We start from the raw sequence: 20767 nt of genomic DNA on the forward strand, positions 1-20767 counted from the left end.
CAGGCATTTTGCTAAGCTTTGGAGAAGTTAAGATAAATAAAACATGGTCCCTGTATTGGAAGACTTACAAAGCTTTCTGAAGCTAGTTTCCAATGTTGAGTCCTGGGGCCAGAAGTCACACCCACAGAAGAATTACTATGATTGCATCATTAATCAGTTCTAGAAATTAAAACTTTAAATTCTAATCACATAAATGCTTATTCACACTGAGGCTCTTTTGTAATAAGCAAATCTGTTTCCCTCTCAATTCATCCGAGTTTTACTTTGTAAAGATGTGCAGCTGAAACTGACTGATTTCTGTATTAGTAAAAACTGAGCTGAGAATGAGCAGGAGTCAAATGCACTGTTGATGTGAATGAGGAAATAACTGGAAAGCTCGTGTCAGTAGATCCAAGAAAAAAGAAAATGAAGTTCAGTGGATTAAAACTAAATGGCCAGGGACCTGGAGTGTGGCCTACTGGCAGAGTCTCACCTAGCATGCAGGAATCCCTGGTTTGATTCCTCCATATCATATACACAGAAAAAGCCAGAAGTGGCACTGTGGCTCAAGTGGCAGAGCAATAGCCTTGAGCAATATGTGTCCAAGGACAGTGGGCAGGCCCTGAGTTCAAGCTCCAAGATGAACAAAAAACAAACACACAAACAAATAAGCAAAACACACAAACAAAAAAAAAACAAATGGTTAATGTGAAGTGCTCATCCTTCCTAAACTTTTAAAGGTCATAAAGTAATTGGGAAGGAAGGAATGGAGGAAGGAAGGGAGGAAGGAAGGAAAGAAGGAAGGAAGGAAAGAAGGAAGGAAGGAAAGAAGGAAGGAAGGAAGGAAGGGAAGGAGGGAGGGAGGGAGGGACAAAAGGAAAGAAGAGAGAGAAGGAACAAAACAAGGAAAGAGAGAAGGAAGGGAAGGAGGGAGGGAAGAAGAGAAAGAATGAAGAGAGAGAGAGAGGAGAGAGAGAGAGGTATGGAGGAAGAGAGAGAGAGAGAGAGAGAGAGAGAGAGAGAGAGAGAGAGAGAGAGAGAGAGAGAGAGAGAGAGAGAGAGAAGAGAGAGAGAGAGAGAGAGAGAGAGAGAGAGAGAGAGAGAGAGAGAGGAGATCAAATTCATGTAGTAATTTTTTTTCCAGTCCTGGGCTTTGACTCAGGGATTGAGCACTGTCATTGGGTTTTCTCAAGGCTACAGCTCTACCACTTGAGCCACAGCACCACTTTTAGCTTTTTTCTATGTATGTGTACCGAGGAATCAAATCTGGGTCTTCGTACATGCTAGGTAAGCACTCTTACCATTAGGCCAAACTCCCGGCCCCTCATGTTGTAAAATTAACAGACGGAAAGAAGAAAGGGCACTAGTAATTTAGGCCTGTAATGTTAGCTACTCAGAAGGCTGAAATCTGAGGATCCTAAGTGGAAAAGTCTATGAATCGCTTTTCCCCATTTAACCACAAAAAAGCTGGCAGTAGAGTTATGTCTCAAGTGGTAGAGCACCAGCCTTAAATGAAAACACTAAAGGACAGTATCCAGGCCCTGAGTTCCAGACCTTGTACTGTCATGAAAACAAACAAATAAACTGTGGATTGTATGAGCTCAAGGAAATATCTGCCCTAGTCTCTTTCATTAAAATCCTAGATAAATGGCAGTGGCAGTGTGATGGAGTTGGGTGTTGGTAGAGTCCTGTTGCCCGTCAAAATTCCTGTGTAGCTGTTACCTTTTTCTCCAGGCCTAGCCTGGTTCCCCATCTGGTCTCAGTACAGAAAGGTATGAATACCTTTCTCCTGAAGGAAGATTATTTCAAGTGGAATATGCCACTGAGGATACTAACATTGAGGAAACTAACAGAGCTAGCAAAGTGGAGCCTGGCTAGAATTTCCACATGTTCACAAAGGAAGAACTTGAAGAGCTTATCAAGGGCATTTAAGCATTTAAGGAAGAGTGAGCTTCAAAACTTCTTTGCGACAATTTCAGTTCTCCTAATTGACCTTACATTTGATTCCTACCTCCTATTCCTTGGAAAATTTCTAGTATATGTTCATTTTTTTTAAATGATGTCTGTACATAAAGCAGTTCTGAAATAAGAGAATTTTAAAGTTAAAAAATCCTAAATAATTAATTACCCCTGTAGCTGGAATTACAAAATGGATTTCATGTGCTTCATATACACTGCAGAGTCAAGTTATAAGCCCTTCTTGATACCAAATGAAGTGTACAGAATTAAGTAGACAAGAAAATGAATAGTATAAGAAAAATTGATCTAGGAATAAGAATCCATAACATTAAAAAATGCTCATTTGCAAATAGTTTAGCTTTATACAGATTTTAAGTTTTCTGATAAAATTAATAAAGTACAGCAATAAAACATAGTAGGAAACATATTAGACACAGTATTATAATGAAGAAATATACAGACACAGGACTACATGTTGTTTCTTTTCTTCTGAGATAAAATTAATGTAATGTAACCTGCTTTTTGTTCACTGTAATTTCAGGAATTTGATGCTCTGTCATAGTAACTGGTAACTATAATTTCTTCTATTTTTATATTTGATTTGAATTTTCTATGTGAATCTCATTCCCTGGGAGATAATCTTTTTATTAATGTTCTTAACCAGGCTTTGCAAAGAGACACCAGAGGCAACAAGAAGTGTGACTTTTATTATCACAGAAGTAAACAAAGTATCCTATATAAAACTTATGTTTACATATATTTAACATATTTGCCATGATTAAATATTAATTAATTTGTGAAATCTTTCATAATAAAGAAAAGTAACATCAACTAATTTGTTAAAGTGTTTTAATAAGGCAAGTTTATTTGAGAACAGCAATTGTGCTTTATTGCCATAAAACCTTTTTAAAGGAAAGTTTTTCTTCACATATAAAATATATTAGTTATTCCAGAAAGAATAGCCCTTTATTTGGGTCTTGTGAATGGTAGCCAATTTTAACTTTCTAAATCATCTTGAAAACAAGCAGAACATGTGAGACATATTTGCTGTTAACTAAGCAATAAACTTCAAGGCTTGCAGCTAATTTTTGAGGTCATTGCTAAAATATAGTTAATCACTTTCCTTAAGACATCTTACCAAGACCTGTGCCAATAGTCCTTAAAATAAGGTTAAATAGATCTAATTTGTGTTCAACTTTAATTAGCCATATGTGTCACTATGTGATAATGTTCATGCATATGTTGCTTACATTAATTGTTTTCATAAGTTAATTATTTCAACATACTTTGGCTTCTGTTCATTTGAAACTCAAACAAATGTTCACACCAGCTGTAGAAGTGATTGAAGGCAGGGAATAAATGGTAAACCATTGGTTTACTTATTTAAATCAAATCTGCCATCTCAAGCTGTCCCATGTCTTCAGACATTGCAAATAAGACACCTGGGAATCAGAGATTGTATAACTCCTATTTGTGTTACTGTTTTGTCTTACTTATTTAAGTAATGGTAAGGTAAACATTTACAGCAGTTTACTTTGTTGGTAATTAAGTCATCACTGAGTATAATTTAGAACTGATAAGCTGTACATCAGTTACTTATACAGAAACATATACATGTGAAAACTCATGACTTTGATAGAGATGAGAGGGGAATAAAACAACAACAAAAAGAAATATATAGACTATCATCATTAAGGTTTAATGACCCACTATAATTACATCCTGATGTTTTCATTAGAGAACTCATACAGAAAGTGATATTTTTAAAAATAATATAACTTATCATTTATTAAAATAAATGTTCCTCATTTTTATGACATAAGTCTGGTACTTTGGTGTGAAGACCAATGTGATTGCTATCATACATAATAACTCATATGAAAACCTGCATTAAGAAACAAAATATCAGGTGCTGGTGGCTCACACGTGTTATCTTAACTACTTAGGACACAGTATATAGTTCAAAGCCAGTCCTGGCCCCAAAGTCCCTAAGACTCTTATACCCAAATAATTACTAAAAAGCTAGAAGTAGGGATGTGGCTTAACTGGTAGAATGATAACTAACCTTGAATGAAAAAGTCTACCAAGCAAGAGTGTGAGACCCTGACTTGAAGCCCCAGCATTGGCACAAAAAACAAACACAGCTCAATGTTATGTGGAAAACGCAAGTTAATGAAAGCAATAACGCATACAATATTAAAAGAACATAGGCTACTTGACATTGCTACTATCTATACAATAATCTTTATGCACTTTTTGCATTGAACCTTGATCTTCATATTTCAGCCTTCTGAATAGATAGGATTACAGGTGTGAGACACTCTTATTAATCTTAAACACCATAGTCTATAAAAAAGCTCTAAGATCTCATAAGTCACAGGCAAGCGCAAGAGAGAAATTATTCATCATAAATGAAAAGGCTTGTGTTTTTCTGATTCGTAGCATAAACAAGTCAAAATGTTATCCAAAATGAGCTATCTTCCTTCCTTCCTTCCTTCCTTCCTTCCTTCCTTCCTTCCTTCCTTCTTTCCTTCCTTGCTCTGCCTTCCTTCCTTGCTCTGCCTTCCTTTCTGCTTTCCTGCCTTCTTTCTCTTTTCAGAGTTTACTTTATTTGTTATTAGAGGTGATATACAGAGAGGTCACATTTACACGCATTACTTTTGTACACTTTCATCTGTTCTCTTATTTTTCCCTCCCATAATTTTGAAGCTTGTCATTGCTAAAGTATTTGTGAGCTCAGTGGGACACAGTCCAGGGATATTTGCCACATATTAAAACTACAAAATTGTAGTTGTAAAAGTTTTAACATTTCCACATGGCTAATAAAGAACCACTAAATACTACTGAAACAACTGTAAATTTTCTCTTTGTGGGTCCATAGTAAGTCATCTTTGTAAAATTTAATTCCTCTTGGGTATGTTTTGTGATGCTCCTATTTTTTTCCATTTTTTAAAATAAAGCCTTTGAGTCTTGACATTATCCAAACATTTATCAGGCAAGAAGAATGATTTGCTGGACATAAAAGACAAGAAGTTGCCATGGTAATGATAATGAGAGACTTGGAACACAGTACTTGTCTCTATGTTTTTAATAAAAACACAAATCATCTTATCACTCCTTCAAAAATATCATAGAAAGAAGGTTCTGAATGTTCACAATTAGAGCTATTTTTTCCTACAAGGAATTAAATGGAAGACTCTAACAAGCATTAATATTGTTGGAACCCTTTAAATACTACTCATCATCTTTTAATATAATCTGAGATCTTAGGGACTCGCTGCTTACATGGACAATGATGTGAACAGAAATATCTGTTAAAGCTAAACAATATACCAACTTTTAGAAATCAGAAGAGGGAGGAAGGGAAGGAGAGAGGGAGGGAGGGAGGGAGGAAGAGGGAGGGTGGGAGAGAAAGAGAGAGAGAGAAAAAGAGAGAGAGAGAGAGAGAGAGAGAGAGAGAGAGAGAGAGAGAGAGAGAGAGAGAGAGAGGTGATATTTCAGCAAAGAACATGGACAGATGTTTTCCATAAACAACATAAGCATGTTAGTTTTTAATATAGTGTAGATTTTTGTGAGATGATAATTTCTCACAGCTGTAATATTAATTAATCTTTTTTAGTCATTTCTATGTCCCAAACCAATAAAATTCTGTGGGACAGAGTAGTGTATCATATTCTCTGGCAATGAGATGAAGGAGGGTGAATCCCTGAAGGAAGAGAAGCCAGCAGGCAGACATTAAATCTCTGCTCTCCTAAACCACACCTTAGGACTGCAAAGGACAGTGAATCCTCAAGCTACCATGCTACCTGGCCTCTCCAGGCTTCCTGCTCTCTCTCCAATATTCTCAAGTCTGTTTGCATCAAGGCAGACAGACTATTTTTAATGCGACATCAACTGGACCACCCATCCAAGCAAACTCTTTGCCTCAGTTCAATGGCTGCCACCTTTAATAGCACTTTTTATTGGCCTGCATCTCTTCCAGGTTTCATAAATTGCTAAGCAAGCTCCTCCCTCTAACACACTGCTCTCTCTAATCAGAATCTTCTTCGCTACCTGGAGAATGCTAACCTGAACATTTCACGAAAATCACCTGGTTCCCCGGCCCCACTATAGTGCACTTTCTAAATGTGTATCTATCGTATTAATTTTTTTGGCTGGTCCTGGGGCTTGAACTCAGGGCCTGTGTGCTATCTCTAAGCCTCTTTGTGCTCATGGCTAGCACTCCACCACTTAAGCAGCAAGACCACTTCTGGCTTTTTCTGAATAGTTTATTGGAAATATGAGTTTCACAAACTTTTCTGCCCAGGAAAACTTCAAATTATGATCCTCAGATCCCAGCCTCCTGAGTAGCTAGGATTATAGGCGTGAGTCATCTCTGTGTGTGTGTGTGTGTGTGTGTGTGTGTGTGTGTGTGTGTGTGTGTGTGTGTCAGACAAACAGACCAGACTGAGGAGGGGGAACAGAAGAGAGAGAGAGAGAGAGAGAGAGAGAGAGAGAGAGAGAGAGAGAGAGAGACAGACAGACAGACAGACAGACAGACAGACAGACAGACAGACAGACACAGAGAGAAAGAGAGAGAGCGCCTCCTGGGTCTTGAACTCAGGACCTAGGCTGTCCCTGAGCATTTTTGCTCAAGGCTAGCAGGCTAGCTTTTCTATTCCATGAGCCACAGCTCTACTTTTGGTATTTCTGGATTGTTAACTGGAGTATAATGGAATTTTTTGGCTTTGAACTTCACTTCAGATATTAGCTTTCTCAGTGGCTAGGATTACAGGCATGAACTACTGTTACCCAGCTGCTGTGATTTGTTTTCTATCCCTAGTATATTATATAGTTCATGAGGCGAGGCACTGAGACTGACTGGCTTAGGATATGTCTAGAAGAAGAAATTTACAGAGAGTGATGCTGTGTGAAGAAATGTTCGAATGCATAAATGAATGACTACTTGGAGATCTAGTCTACGAATGTTGGCCTCTTTGGGATATAATTACAAGCTACAAAAGCAACTAGGAAGTATAAAGCTTCTAATTAAGCAATTCAGATGGTAGACAGCTGTTTTGACTGATTTTACAAATATCTTTCCTGACTTGACAGATTTAGATTGAAGAGCTCCATTTGGAAACTCATCTGGATCTTCAAAGTTCCAGATACGATGGTATCTCACCACTAGCCCCTTTCCCCAAGTCCCTGAAAGCAGCACAAGAATAATCCAATCAGGAATTTATAAACCTTTCTGAAAAATCATTTAATGATTCCCTTTATTAAGGGGTGCTAGTGTTTATCCAAAGATTATTTTCAGAAGTAGGGTCATATGTTTCTGCTAAGAGACATTTTTCTGCTAAGACATTTTCTGCTAAGAGACACATGTTTCTGTTAAGAGACCTTTGTTTTCAGCTTTCAAATGTTAAAAATTTTCAAGAAATGGTTACCTGGTAGAGGCAAAGAGAGCAGACTGAAAATGAAAAATTATGAGAACTGAACAGTAAGAATTTTCTCTTCTTTTTGCTTATACATGTTTATATACACATATTCTTATATTACATTATATGATTGTACATTACACTGTATTGTATTATTATCTCTCTTAGATAGAGTTTTCCTGTTCTGTCTGCTGGCCTTGAATTCTGGCTTGACTGATCCACTTTAACTTGCCAAGTGCTAGGGTGATACACCACCATCATACACCACCATCACTCAACCATGCCCAACCTTCAAATGGATAATTTTTAAAAAAGAAAAAGAACTAAAGCTTTGCTCAGATCTGAGCACAGATTTTTTTACAACCCAAAAATGAAGAAAGCAGGGTAGGGGGCAAGGAGACTGCCTTGGCCACTTACTACCTCTCTCCTAGCCACACCATACCTATGTGACTATCATGATTCTAGTACTTAAAATCCCATATGCCTTTACCTGCAAGCCAACCAGGACAGCAAAGCTACTCACTTTACCGCAGGGTCAGAGACTTGAGTGTGCAGATGTGGTTGTATGAGTAAAGGAAGGTGAGAAAAGGAACTGGCCCTGCGAAGCTGGGGAAGGGAAGAGGAGGATTTGCTGTTTGAGAGAAGATTTTGGATCATGAAATGGCAATGTCCAGTGGCATGTGATGTATCCCAGAGTAGAGAGGAATATGGAAGAGAGTGAAGCACATAATTTAGGTGGAAATGGACCCACTGAACAAGGCATTTTTACTCTTCAGTCTTCATTATGAAAAACTCAAAATGGAATCTTGATGATGATGATATTTACTAGTACTTATTCACTTCAAGGTTCCAATATCAATTTAGTTCTTTTTCATGTCAGACCTAAAGCTTGAACTCAGAGCCTAGGCAAAGTCCCTAAGCTTTTTTGCTCAAGGTTAACATCCTAGGACCTGAATCACAGTTCCACTTTCAGCATTTGCTGTTGAATTAGAGGTAAGTCTCACTGCCCCAGCTTGCTCTTCAGATCTTAGCCCCATGAGTAGCTAGGATTACAGGCATGATCCACTGGTGCCTGATCCAACATCGCTTTCTAGTTCAGTTTCAGAGTGTCCCGAGTAGCTCAATATGTTATTTATAAATCTGTTCTTCAAACTCAAAGAGCTGAAAATTCTGGCATAAGTTCATATCTCAGCTATTGGGAGTTGTTATGAAAATGATTCATAGAACTCAGATAAGCATGTTATGATGTATAATTATTAGATGAACTATAATAAACTTGTTTTCACATTTAAAATTCCTTGAAAAAATAAATTAGAATGGAAAACTGTGAAAATATTCCAACTTGAGCATTATTCATGCTACTCATGAAATATTATCACAATGTTCTCATTTAGTAAATGCTGACTGAATGTTTTTCAGTACCTTTTTCCAGCTTATTATGACCTAAGAAGGAAGCCATTGTGTCCAAAATTTTTCTTAAGGATAAAAGCTGTGTTTATTGCTCTCTTTCAATTAAATACGATATAACTCAAGCAAGTCAATACCAAGGAAACAAATAGAAAACAGTCAAAGATTCAGAATAGACATTTCTAAAAAAAAAAAGAAGATATACCAAAAGACATTGAATATATGAAAAATGCTTGAAATCACTAATCATCAGGGAAGTACAACTGAAACCCACAATGATGTAGCAGCTCTTATCTGCTAGGGCAGCTATCATAAAATAAAATAGATAAGTGTTTATGAATATGTGGAGAAAAGGGAGCCCTCTTATGACAATGGTGGAAATGCAACTAGGGACAGCAATTATGGAAAATCAAATAATTAAAATAAAGCTATCATATCATGCAGTCATTTACTTCTAGGTAGATTTCAAGATCAGATTTCAAGATCAGAATGTTAAACTGGGTACTGGTGGCTCATGTCTGTAATCCTAGGTACTAAGGAAGCTGAGATCTCAGGATCAAAGTTCAAAGCCAGATCCAGCAAGGAAGTCTATAAGACTCTTATCTCCAATTAAGTAGAAAAACAAAGCTATAAGTGGAAATGTGTCTCCAGTGGTAGATTGCCAGCATTGAATGAAAAAGCTAAAAGCAAGAGTGCCAAGCCTCAGTTCAAGCCTCAATACATACACACACACACACACACACACACACACACACACACACACACACACACACACACGCACATATATACATACACATACATATATCAGGGAAGTAGCTTCATTTTCATGTTCATTGAAGCACTATTCACAATAGCCAAGATATAAGGCCAACTTCATTGCCCATCAGTGGCTAAATGGATACAGAAAATATGCTCTCCATATATGTAAAATACTTACTATTCCACCTTAAAGCAGCAATTTTGCTATCTGTGATAACATGGATATGTCTAGCTAATAAATGAAATAAGCTGGGCATAGAAAGATACTGTGCATTGGGTCAGGAGTGTGGCCTAGTGGTAGAGTGAAGCCCTGGGTTCAATTCCTAGGTACCACATAAACAGAAAAAGCCAGAGGTGGCACTGTGACTCAAGTGGTAGAGCACAGGCCTTGAGAAAACCCAAGGACATTGCTTAGTTCAAGCCCCAGGACTGGCAAAAAAACAAGAAAGAAAGAAAGAAAGAAAGAAAGAAAGAAAGAAAGAAAGAAAGAAAAGAAAGAGAAAAAAGAAAGAAAAAAACCCTGCATTTTAGTTAACCATGGACTCTAAGAAAGTTGAATTCATAATCCAGAAAATACAATGGTTAATAAGAGCTGTGATGGGGATATATCAAAGATACAAAGTATGTTTCATGGGGTAATAGGAAACGAAAACAGACAGAAAATGCATTCTTTTACTTAATTCACTGCACTTAGGTAAATGCTTGCTTTCTATTTAGACTCTTTAGGAAGTTTAAACATCAAATGTGATAAGAAATATAAAATCAGTCTTTGGAATCATAAAATTCTTTGGTATGTGGCAATCCCTTTGTACAACTACTTAAAGATAAACTTTTTTTAAAAAAAGATAAGTACAGGGGCCGGGAGTTTGGCCTAGCGGTAGAGTGCTTGCCTAGCATGCATGAAGACCTGGGTTCAATTCCTAGGTACCACATACATAGAAAAAAGCCGGAAGTGGTGCTGTGGCTCAAGTGGTAGAGCTCTAGCCTTGAGAAAGCCCAAGGACCGTGCTCAGGCCCTGAGCTCAAGCCCAGGACTGGCAAAAAAAAGAAAAAAAGAAAAAAAAAAGAAAAAGAAAAGCACATAAAAATGAAGAAGTAAGAAGTCAGCCTTAAGACAGAAGGGAGGCCTATAAGTGTATTTACCTTTGGAGTGAATTTGTGACACTCTTCCATTATCATTGCTAGCAAGATGCCCATATATGGATGTTCCTGGTATTCTCTACTCTCACCCACTAGAAGAATTTCCTTTAGGATGGGAGTTTGGCCTAGTGGTTAAAGTGCCTGCCTAGGATGCACAAAGACCCTCGGTACCACATACATAGAAAAAAGCCAGAAGTGGTGCTGAGGCTCAAGTGGTAGAGCTCTAGCCTTGAGAAAGTCCAAGGACAGTGCTCAGGCCCTGAGCTCAAGCCCAGGACTGGAAAAAAAAACTTCCTTTAGCAGCAGAAAGCATTTCAGGCTACTGCTTCCATACCTCTGCTCATATTATTTGCGTCCTAAATTTGAACTCAGCACTTGCTATTCAGGAGCTCTACCATTTGTTTTATGGTCCCAGCTGTTTGGGTACATTTTCAATGATGTATTTACTCTTTCCTTTTTACTAAAGCAATATTGCTATATTATTGTTATTACATCTATATATGTATTTATATATACTCAAGCATGTACATTTCCTTATGCTACAAAAATCACGCTTAATTTAGAAAGTGGGTGCTTATTTTGAAGTCTTTCCTCTTCTAATCTTTCTTCTCAAATCAGACCTCAACCTTTACTGGGAACCTTAGGGTGACTATTATATCATAGTAACATTGTTGCCATTTTATGTTTCAAATGTTTCCATGAATGTTTGCTGAATTGAATTTAATCAAAGACATTAGGAAAACAGAAACATCAATTGTTTTGAGTGAGTGTTTTTCAACTGTAGAACCTAAACTGCATGCTGGTAGCTCAGACCTATACTTGTAGCTACTCAGAAAACTGAGATTGGAGGATCATGGTTTGAAGCCAGCCTGGGTAGATAACATTCAGACTCTTACCTCCAATTAACCAGAAAGAGCGGAAGTGGAGGTATTCCTCAAGTGGTAGAGGTCCCTGCTATAAGAAAACTGAGAGAACAAAATGTATACAGTTCAAGCTCAAGAATTCACAAACACACACACACACACACACACCCTGAGACTAAAATGATTCTCCTGAGGCTGATAAATAATATGACAACATACTTTAAAAACACAGTTAACGGGGGGCGAGGGGTAGGGTAATGGGTACCAAGACGTGTGAAAGGGTATCAATGTATGTGAATTAATGCACCTTCTATCTGGCAAATATCATGTAACCCTTTTACTAATTACAATAAAAAAATCAAAAACAAAAACACAGTTAACTTAGCTAAATGTCAGTGCTAGGAATATGACTACATTCACACAATGACACTAAATATAAACATAAAAAGGATTTCCTAATTAATAAAAATACTTCAAAAAAGTTGGTCACTGGTAACTTATGCCTTCAACCCTAGCTACTCCAGAGGCTCTGATCTGTGGATCATAGTTGGAAGCCAGTACTAGAAGGGGAGTCCATGAGACTTTTATCTCCAATTAATCACTAAAAATGCTGTAAGTGAAGCTGTGGCTCAAGTGGTAGAGTGCTAGCTTAGGACAATGCCCAGGCCTTGAGTTCAATTCCTAGTACTAGTGCGAGCATACACACACACACACACACACACACACACACACACACACACACGAACACCTTCAAAAAAATCCACGCACATATTTCAAAAAGACAAACTGAAATGGAATGAGGGACTGGCATTATTCATTTTATTCTAACAAAAAAAAACAGAACATAGAAGGAGGAAAGAGTAACAACGTTTTGCTTGAAACATTAAAGCTGCTAATTCTGAGTTACACCTGAGTGGTAGAAGTCTTCTGGAAGCTGGATAAATGGCCACCTTATTAATAACAGGGAATAGAATGAATGAATGTATGTATGGCCAGAGTGAAGTCATTGCTACAAGCTGGTTCACAATGCTGCCTTCCATTTAAAGGTGTCACCCCATTCCTCCTGCGTGGGCTGTGGGGAAGGGAAGAACACTCGTGGTACAGGCACACTGGTCTTCCTTCTCACCTAGGTGGATATGGATGATACAGTTCCTGTGAGCTGGACAATTTCTCTAAAGCTGTTGGCTTCAGGCATCAGACCACAGTGAAAGAAATTCTGAGTGAAGTACTGGCCAGTGAGTTTTCATTGAATATACCACTGTGGGGTATGGAATTTGAGTCACAAATTATGATTGATCTATAGCCACAGATGCATTTAATATGGCTTTATACATTCCTTTTTTAATAACAGCAAAGCCAACACAGTTGCCAAAAATCAAAGTATATGCTGGTCTGAAGTTAACATCTTACATTTCTTTTTCAGAGGGATAAGTTATGTAGAATAATAAGGAGACTGAAATAGACACCTAAGTTTGGACCCCAACACTGTCATTTGTCAGCTATTGGAGCACTAAACCTTTCTGATACTGTTTTCTTGCCAGTAAAATAAGAAAAATAGGACTGGTGAGCATACCTGTAATCCTATCTACTCAGGAGGCTCTGATCTGGTACAAAGCTATCAGGACAGACAAAACACAGTCTCTTGTCTCCAGTTAACCAGCAAAAAGCTGAAAACAGAGGTGTGGCTTAAGTGGTAAAACACCATCTTTGAGAGAAAAAGCTAAGAGAATAAGACCCTGAGTTCATGTCCCAGTACTGGCACAAAGAAAGTTAGAGAGAGAGGTGGGTGCTGGTGGCTCACACCTATAATCCTAGCTACTCAGAAATCTGAGGTCTAAGGATTGCAGCTCAAAGCCAGCCTGGGCACTAAAGTTCGTGAGATTCTTATCTCCAATTAAGCACCAGAAAACCAGAAGTGGTGCTGTGGCTCAAGTGGTAGAGCAGGAGCCTTGAGCTGAAGAGCTCAGGGACAGTGCCCTGGCCCAGGGTTCAAGACCCATGATTGACAAAAAAAAATGAAAGTTATGATAGTTCATCAGATTGCAGAGAAAAAAATCACCATGGGGGGATTAGTAATCTATAGATAACTTAAAGATAAACAAGAGATATATGTCAATTCATCAGTAGCAACTTTGAACCATGTAATGTAACAGGAGGGAATGTAACCAGAATTAACAGTGGTATTGTGTCCTGGGATAAGGTGGTATTAGATTTCACAAATTCCAGGCCATCTATTCTGTCTGCCCACATTTTATTTCTGCAAAATCATAAAAGTACCTCTACCTCAGGGACTATAGAACAGCATTAGAATTCTGCTTTTCATTATCACAAGATTCAGTAACTCCTTTTATTGTCAAGATAATCCCTTTTTACTCTTTCTTCTATGCTTGCTGGATATGCCAAAGTGACAAATAAAATCCTGGATGTCATATATCCCAAAAATATAGAAGTTAGACAACTGTAACTGTAACATTTTTATAATAACTTTTCCTATTACAACTTTAGTCTGTTGAATGGGTAGTCTGTGTGCCCTGTATATATTTTGTATCTGCATGTTATTCACTGGCTTCAGATAGCTGGATCTCAGACAAATAGTACCCCATTGGAGGGCCGCAGACATTGAAGGCATTTGGAAAATGTTCATTCAGAATCTGGGCCAATCCCAGGGCAGTAAAATTCCATTTGCTCATTGAAGTTAAGAGAACTCAAATCATCAAGAAGCAGAAGTTCGCCTATGGAGTGAAGAGAAGACATACATAATACATACATGCATGTGCATGCTTGTATTTCTGTTATATATTCTAATACAAATAAATACACATGCTATACACACATAATACAGGGAAGAAGGAGGAAAAGGAATGGAGAAAGAAGAAAAGGAGAAAGAAGAGGGATGAGAAGAAAGGGAAGAAGAGGAGAAAAACAGTGTGTACAGTCTTCCTGGGTCATAGCACATGTCTCTCTATAAGTCATTTTTGGACATCATACCATGTTGTCTTTTTATTACTTGCCCCTTGTTCTCTTCTTTCCCTCACCTTCTCCCTTCCTCCTTGTTTTCTATTTTGTTTTTCATTGCTTTTCTCCTTCTCATCCTCCCTCCCTCTCTCTCTGCTGCCTGCTCACCTGCCTGCCTACCTTGTCTCTCCTGATTTATTCCACTGTCAGAAGCAGTGAGCTAGCATCTCAGAGCAATCATTCTTTTCTTATTCGTCAGTGCATTCCCAGTTTCCAACTCTCTTCTGACAAACAATTGCATCAAGTTAGATATAAACACATGAACCATAAATTATAGTTTTTGTAATGGTGAGAGATTTGTGGTTGTTGCGGCTGCAATTCGGTCCTTGGCCCTGTTCCTGAGCTTTTTTGCTCAAGGCTAGCATTCGACCAGTTGAACACCAGCTCTACTTTCAGTGTTTTAGTGGTTAACTGAAGATAAAAGTCTCATGAACTTTTCTTTCCACAAGGCTTCTGAGTAGGTAGAAAAATGTTTGAGTGGTAAGGTATTTTTTTTTTTTGCCAGTCCTGGGCTTAAGCTCAGGGCCAGAGGACTGTCCTTGGATTTTCCTCAAGGCTAGAACTCTACCACTTGAGCCTCAGCACCACTTCTGGCTTTTTCTAAGTTTGTGGTACCAAGGAATCGAACCCAGGTCTTCGTGCATGTTAGGCATGCACTCTACCACTAGGCCAAACTCCAGGCCCCTGGTAAGGTATTTTTAATAGCACTTCAAAGTTAGTCAGTGTGCCCTTATAAAAATGTGTGTGTGTGTGTGTGTGTACATATGAAATGGTAGAATTTCTTTTATACTTTGAATCTTCAGATTATTGGCCAGAAATATTAAAAAGAAACACTTTTGTTTTCTTGAAAACCAACATTTCCTTGCCAGGTGCCAGTGGCTCATGCCTGTAATACTAAATATTCAAGAGGCTGAGACTTGCGGAAGCCTGCCCAAGCAGGAAAGTTCCCATAAGACTACTATCTCTAAGTAACTACTCTAAAACAGGAAAGAGAGCTGTGGCCCAAAGGGACAGAGCTTTAGCCTTGAACAAAAGAACTTAGGGATGGCAACCAAGCCCTGAGTTAAAACCCCGGGGCAAATCCCCACTCTCATTTCCCCCACTTCCCAAAAAAACACATTTCCTAACATTTAAGTTCATAAAACAGAATCTATTATTTGCAGTAAGACTTAAGTAATATGTATTTGGTTTTTCCTCAAGGTCTTTGATCCATTTGGAATTAATTCTGGTGCAGGGCGACATATAAGGATCCACTTTTAGTTTTCTACAGGTGCTTAACCAATTCTACCAGCACCATTTGTTAAAGAGGCTATCTTTTCAGCATGGCAATTCCTCCAAAGACTAAACATAGAGATCCCCATGACCCAGCAATTCCACTCCTTGGCATTTACTCACTTGTCCAGAAACAAGGACATATTAAAGCCACTAGCACAATGATGTTTATTGCAGAACTATTTACCGTAGGGAAGATATGGAACCAACCTAGATGCCCCTCAGTAGATGACTGGATCAAGAAGATGTGGTACTTATACACAATGGAATTCCATGCCACCATCAGAAAAATGACATCAACCCATTTGTAAGGAAATGGAAAGAATTGGAAAAAAATCATATTAAGTGAAGCAAGCCAGACCCAAAGGAACAAAGGCTCCATGGTTTCCCTCATTTGTCATAATTAGTACACATCTAGGACTCTCCTAGCAGAGGATCACAATAGCTTGAAACCTATGTGCATAAGGTTATATAGGATGAGACAAAATGAAAGGATCTCTAAGATATGGAAACAAGAACTTTACCTTGTGTGATTATTGTAGTTAATAGAAGGGTTACATGATATTTGCCAGATAGATGGTGCATTAATTCCCATACATTGATACCCTTTCACATGTCTTGGTTCCCATTTCCCTCCCCCCCACCCCCACCCCTCATCTTGTTTTCCCCCGTTCCCTATCCAATTTCAAATAACCAAATACAAATATATCCGATATATCAGGTAACAAAGTGAGATACTGTAACAATAACCAAGGGAAAAGAGCAAAAGAGATGAGAGATAAAGCCCCATGACCCACAAAAGAGAGAATAAATGCTTGGCCATAAAAGAAAATCAAAATAACATTGAGATTCTACCTTACTCCAGTGAGAATGGCCATGATCAAGGAATCTAATAACAACAGATGGTGGCAGGGATATGGCTAGGAGGGATAGCGACTACACTGTTGGTGGGAGTGTTAACTCGTTCAACCACTCTGGAAAGCAGTATGGTGATTCTTCAAAAAACTAGACATAGAGCCCCTTTATGACCCAGCAATCCCACTCCTTGGCATTTACCCAAATGTCCAGAAACAAGGGCATACTAAAGCTGCTAGCACAATGATGTTTTTCCAGCATTCTTCATGATAGCTAAGATACGGAACCAACCCAGATGCCCCTCAGTAGATGAATGGATCAAGACATGGTACTTATATGCAATGGAATTCTATGCTGCTGTCAGAAAAAATGACATTGCCCCATTTATAAGGAAATGGAAAGAATCATATTAATAAAGTAAGCCAGACCCAAAGGAGCATAGGCTTCATGGTTTTGCTAATTTGTAATAATTAGTACACATCTAGTACTCTCTTAGCAGAGGATCACAATAGCTCAAAAGCTATGCACATATGGTCATATAGGATGAGACTAATGAAATGAAGTCTAGGATATGGAAAGAAAAGATTTATCTTTGTGATTGTTGTTTTTAATGTACTATGTGAAGTCAGGACTCTCCCAGCAGAGGATCACAATACCTCAAAATTTTTGTACATATGGTTATTCAGGATGAGACTAAACAAAACGAACTCTAGGATATGGAAACAAGAAGTTTATTTCTGTGATTGTTGTTCTTAATGTACTAGGTGAAGTTATTTGCTTTCTCTTTTTTTTTCACTTATGGTTAAGTCATGTGGTTATTGTATCTGACTTTGTTACCTGATATACTATATATACTCTTATTTGTTTATTTGAAATAGAGAAGGGAAAGGGGAAAACAAGGTGACTGGGATGAGGAGGGGGAAGGGAAAGGGGGACAAAAACATGAGAAGTGACATCAAGGCTAGAGAAGTAATGTATCCACTCCCTGACAAATGTAACTGTAACCCATCTATACATTAACCTGACAATAAAATATAATAAAAAGTAATATACATTTGGTAGGTGCTCAGTAACATCACTCAATATAAAGGTAATTTGATTGATTTTCTGCTTCTTTGTGATACTATTTTAACAAATAAAAAATGAACCTTTTTATTTCAGAGCAAATATTCAATAGTTGCTTAAACTTCTTAAAATAAGAAGCAAAACAATCCTGAAGCCAGACCATATCTTACAAAGGCAAGCTACACACTCCTTATAATTAGTGCAGCTGTCCTTATAAGTGAGAAGTCCTTTTTTTATGTCTAGTCTAAATATATCTGGCTGCCAAATCTGCTACCTGTTCTTATTTTGCATCCTGGAGGGGTACAAAAAATAGATCAGCATTTTTGTTGAACATGAAATTTGCTAAAGATACATTATCAAGTAGATTTGATAATGCCAGCCTATATACACGGAATAATCTTATCTTTTTTAATTAATAGGTTCTAATTTTTTATTCTAACCATCTCCCTATATTTTTTAAGAATATAATGAAATAGAAAAGGTAACATTAGGTGCAAAGAAGAAAGACTGCCAGAAGCAGCCAAGAATATTTATTTCATATGGAGTTTTCTGATGTTCCTTTGACTAAGAAACCTTCTGAGGTTGCCTGCAAGCTTGCCTTCGTTCTCCATTGAATTCTGAGGGTGAGGCTCTCTCAGGGCAACAAATAGCTAAAAAGTCCATTAACTTAGCTTTAGAGAATCACCTTTTTGGAAAAGAAACCAAGACTGATCTTCCATCTCATCATGGTCATCAGAAGTATCACCATGTCTTCATCAGTATTAATATCTTTAAACAGTTGTTTAAGAAGATTTTCATTCAACATGTCAGTTTGTGGGCACAAAAGCACATTGATCAGCATCATCCCTTCCACTGTTCTCCCCCAGGGCTTGAAGCCCCAGCCTACCCTTCAGTTACCTGGCTCTACTTTGCTTTTTTCATCTTAATTTTTTCCAGTCTTGGGGCTTGAAGTCAGGGCCTAGACACTGTCCTTGGACTTTCTTAAGGGTAGAGCTCTACCATTTGTGCCACGGCACCACTTCCAGCTTTTTCTATGTGTGTGCTACCAAGGAATCGAACCCAGATCTTTTTGCATGCTTAGGCAAGCACTCTACCACTAGATCAAACTATGCCTGCATTTAATTTTTTGTGTCAATCCTGGGGCTTCAACTCAGGGCCTGCTTACTGTCCTGAGCATTTGTGTTCAAGACTAACACTGAAGCATTTGAGCCACAGTTCCACTTTTGCTTTTGTGTGTGTGTTTTAAATGAGAGATAAGAGTTTCATTGACTTTCCTGCCTGGGTTGGCTTCAAACCATGGTCAGATCTCATACTCCTGAGTAGCTAGGATAAGAAGGATGAGCTTCCAGTCCCTGGACCAATTCTACTTTTTTTTCATATATTTTTTATTGTAATTAATAGAAGGCTTACATTATATTTGCCAGATAGAAGGTGCATTAATTCACATACATTGATACCCTTTCTCATGTCTTGGTCCCCACCGATTCTACTTTTACATATATACATTGAATACTATAACCTTGTTTGCCAAATATTCCTCTCTCTATCCATCTACTATCTTCCCCCGGATCCCATCCCCCACAGACAAAATTGGTATTCAGCTTCTCAATATTCATTTTGTCAAACAATGTTTGAGTTCTTAGAATTTCCTTGTACATACCATATTTTAGTCAGACTGTATATATCTATGCAAATGGCCTTGATATTATGTTCACATCATGTATTTATATATATCTGAATAGATATGTGAACACATATATGAACATACAAACACACACATATAATTCGGATCTAAGTCCCACATACAAGAGAAAATAATTGCCTTTTGTCTCTTGGGATATGACTTCATGTAACATAATTTTTTTTCAAGGTCCATCTATGTTTCTACAAATGTTCTTCTTTTCCTCAGTGAAATTCCATTGTATGCATACATATATATCTTATATGTACATACAATATGTATATACACAAATGCACACACATACATGTGTGTATAGAATGACATTTTCTGAATCCATTCATCCATTGTGGAGCTCATGGGCTATTTTCATAGCTTAGCTATCTTGCATAGTGCAGAAATGAATGTAGGTTCCTGAGTGTCTTGTAATCTTGTGGATTAATGGCCATGAGTGGCATGCTAGATCATGGAGTAGTTCTAGATTTGTTTTGGGGGGAGGAGTAATTTCTGAACAGCCCTCCATAATAGTTGCAATACTTAACATTATCAGATAGCCCCCTGAAATCATACAACCATATGTAAAGGAAATACGTCACCAGTGGACCTGATTCTCAAAGATCTATTGAGCTACAAAATATATATTAGTTTATATATTGATTAATTAAACAATATACTTTCAGGCCGAAGATCATCTTGTTTCCCTTACATTCTCCAATAAAATAAGCCCATGGATCATTCCTATATTATAGAATCATTATTATGCTCTTTTTTTTTCTTTTATGTTGTCAGTCTTTGCGCTTGAACTCAGAGCCTGGTGTTGCCTCTAAGGTTTTTTTTTTTTTCTCACCCTCAAGGTAGCACTCTACCAACTGAGCAATAGCTCCTACTTCCTGCTTTTTGCTGTTTAATCGGAATAAGAGTCCTGTGAATTTTCCTGCCCAGTTTGACTTTGAACTATGATTCTTAGCTCTCAGCCACTAGCATGGGGCTATTATTCTCTTTTTGTCATATTTTTACAGCCTTCGCAGCTTAGGCTGAATCAGTAGCCTCACCAAATGGCACTCAGAAATATCAGTTCTCTATTCAAAGTCGCTTTATTCATGGGGAATCAACATACTTTATCCCAAAACCTGACAAGATATAGAAGTTCATGTTCACATTTCCTTCATCTTTTTCCTCTGAAGCAGGCCACGAAAGTTCAGACGACCATTCACTCTCTGACTTTCCTCTACTTTTCTTTTTTGAAGGAGAGAACTAATTTAAAATGTCGAACGGGTTTCATGTGAGATCAGTTAGACTTTACACAACTAATGGTGGAAAAAGCCCTCAGGAATATAGGGCTGAAATTCAGCAAT

At 37.9% G+C, this 20767-nt stretch overlaps 1 protein-coding gene across 2 annotated transcripts in view; it reads right to left on the bottom strand.

The window, feature by feature from the left end:
• Nucleotides 1–20767, bottom strand: part of Kcnq5 (potassium voltage-gated channel subfamily Q member 5) — a 524085-nt gene that overhangs the window by 244633 nt on the left and 258685 nt on the right. The window lies entirely within an intron of this gene.

The sequence above is a fragment of the Megascapheus bottae genome, chromosome 8, assembly GCF_031878675.1.
Source record: "Megascapheus bottae isolate mThoBot1 chromosome 8, mThoBot2.hap1, whole genome shotgun sequence".
Taxonomy (NCBI): Eukaryota; Metazoa; Chordata; class Mammalia; order Rodentia; family Geomyidae; genus Megascapheus; species Megascapheus bottae.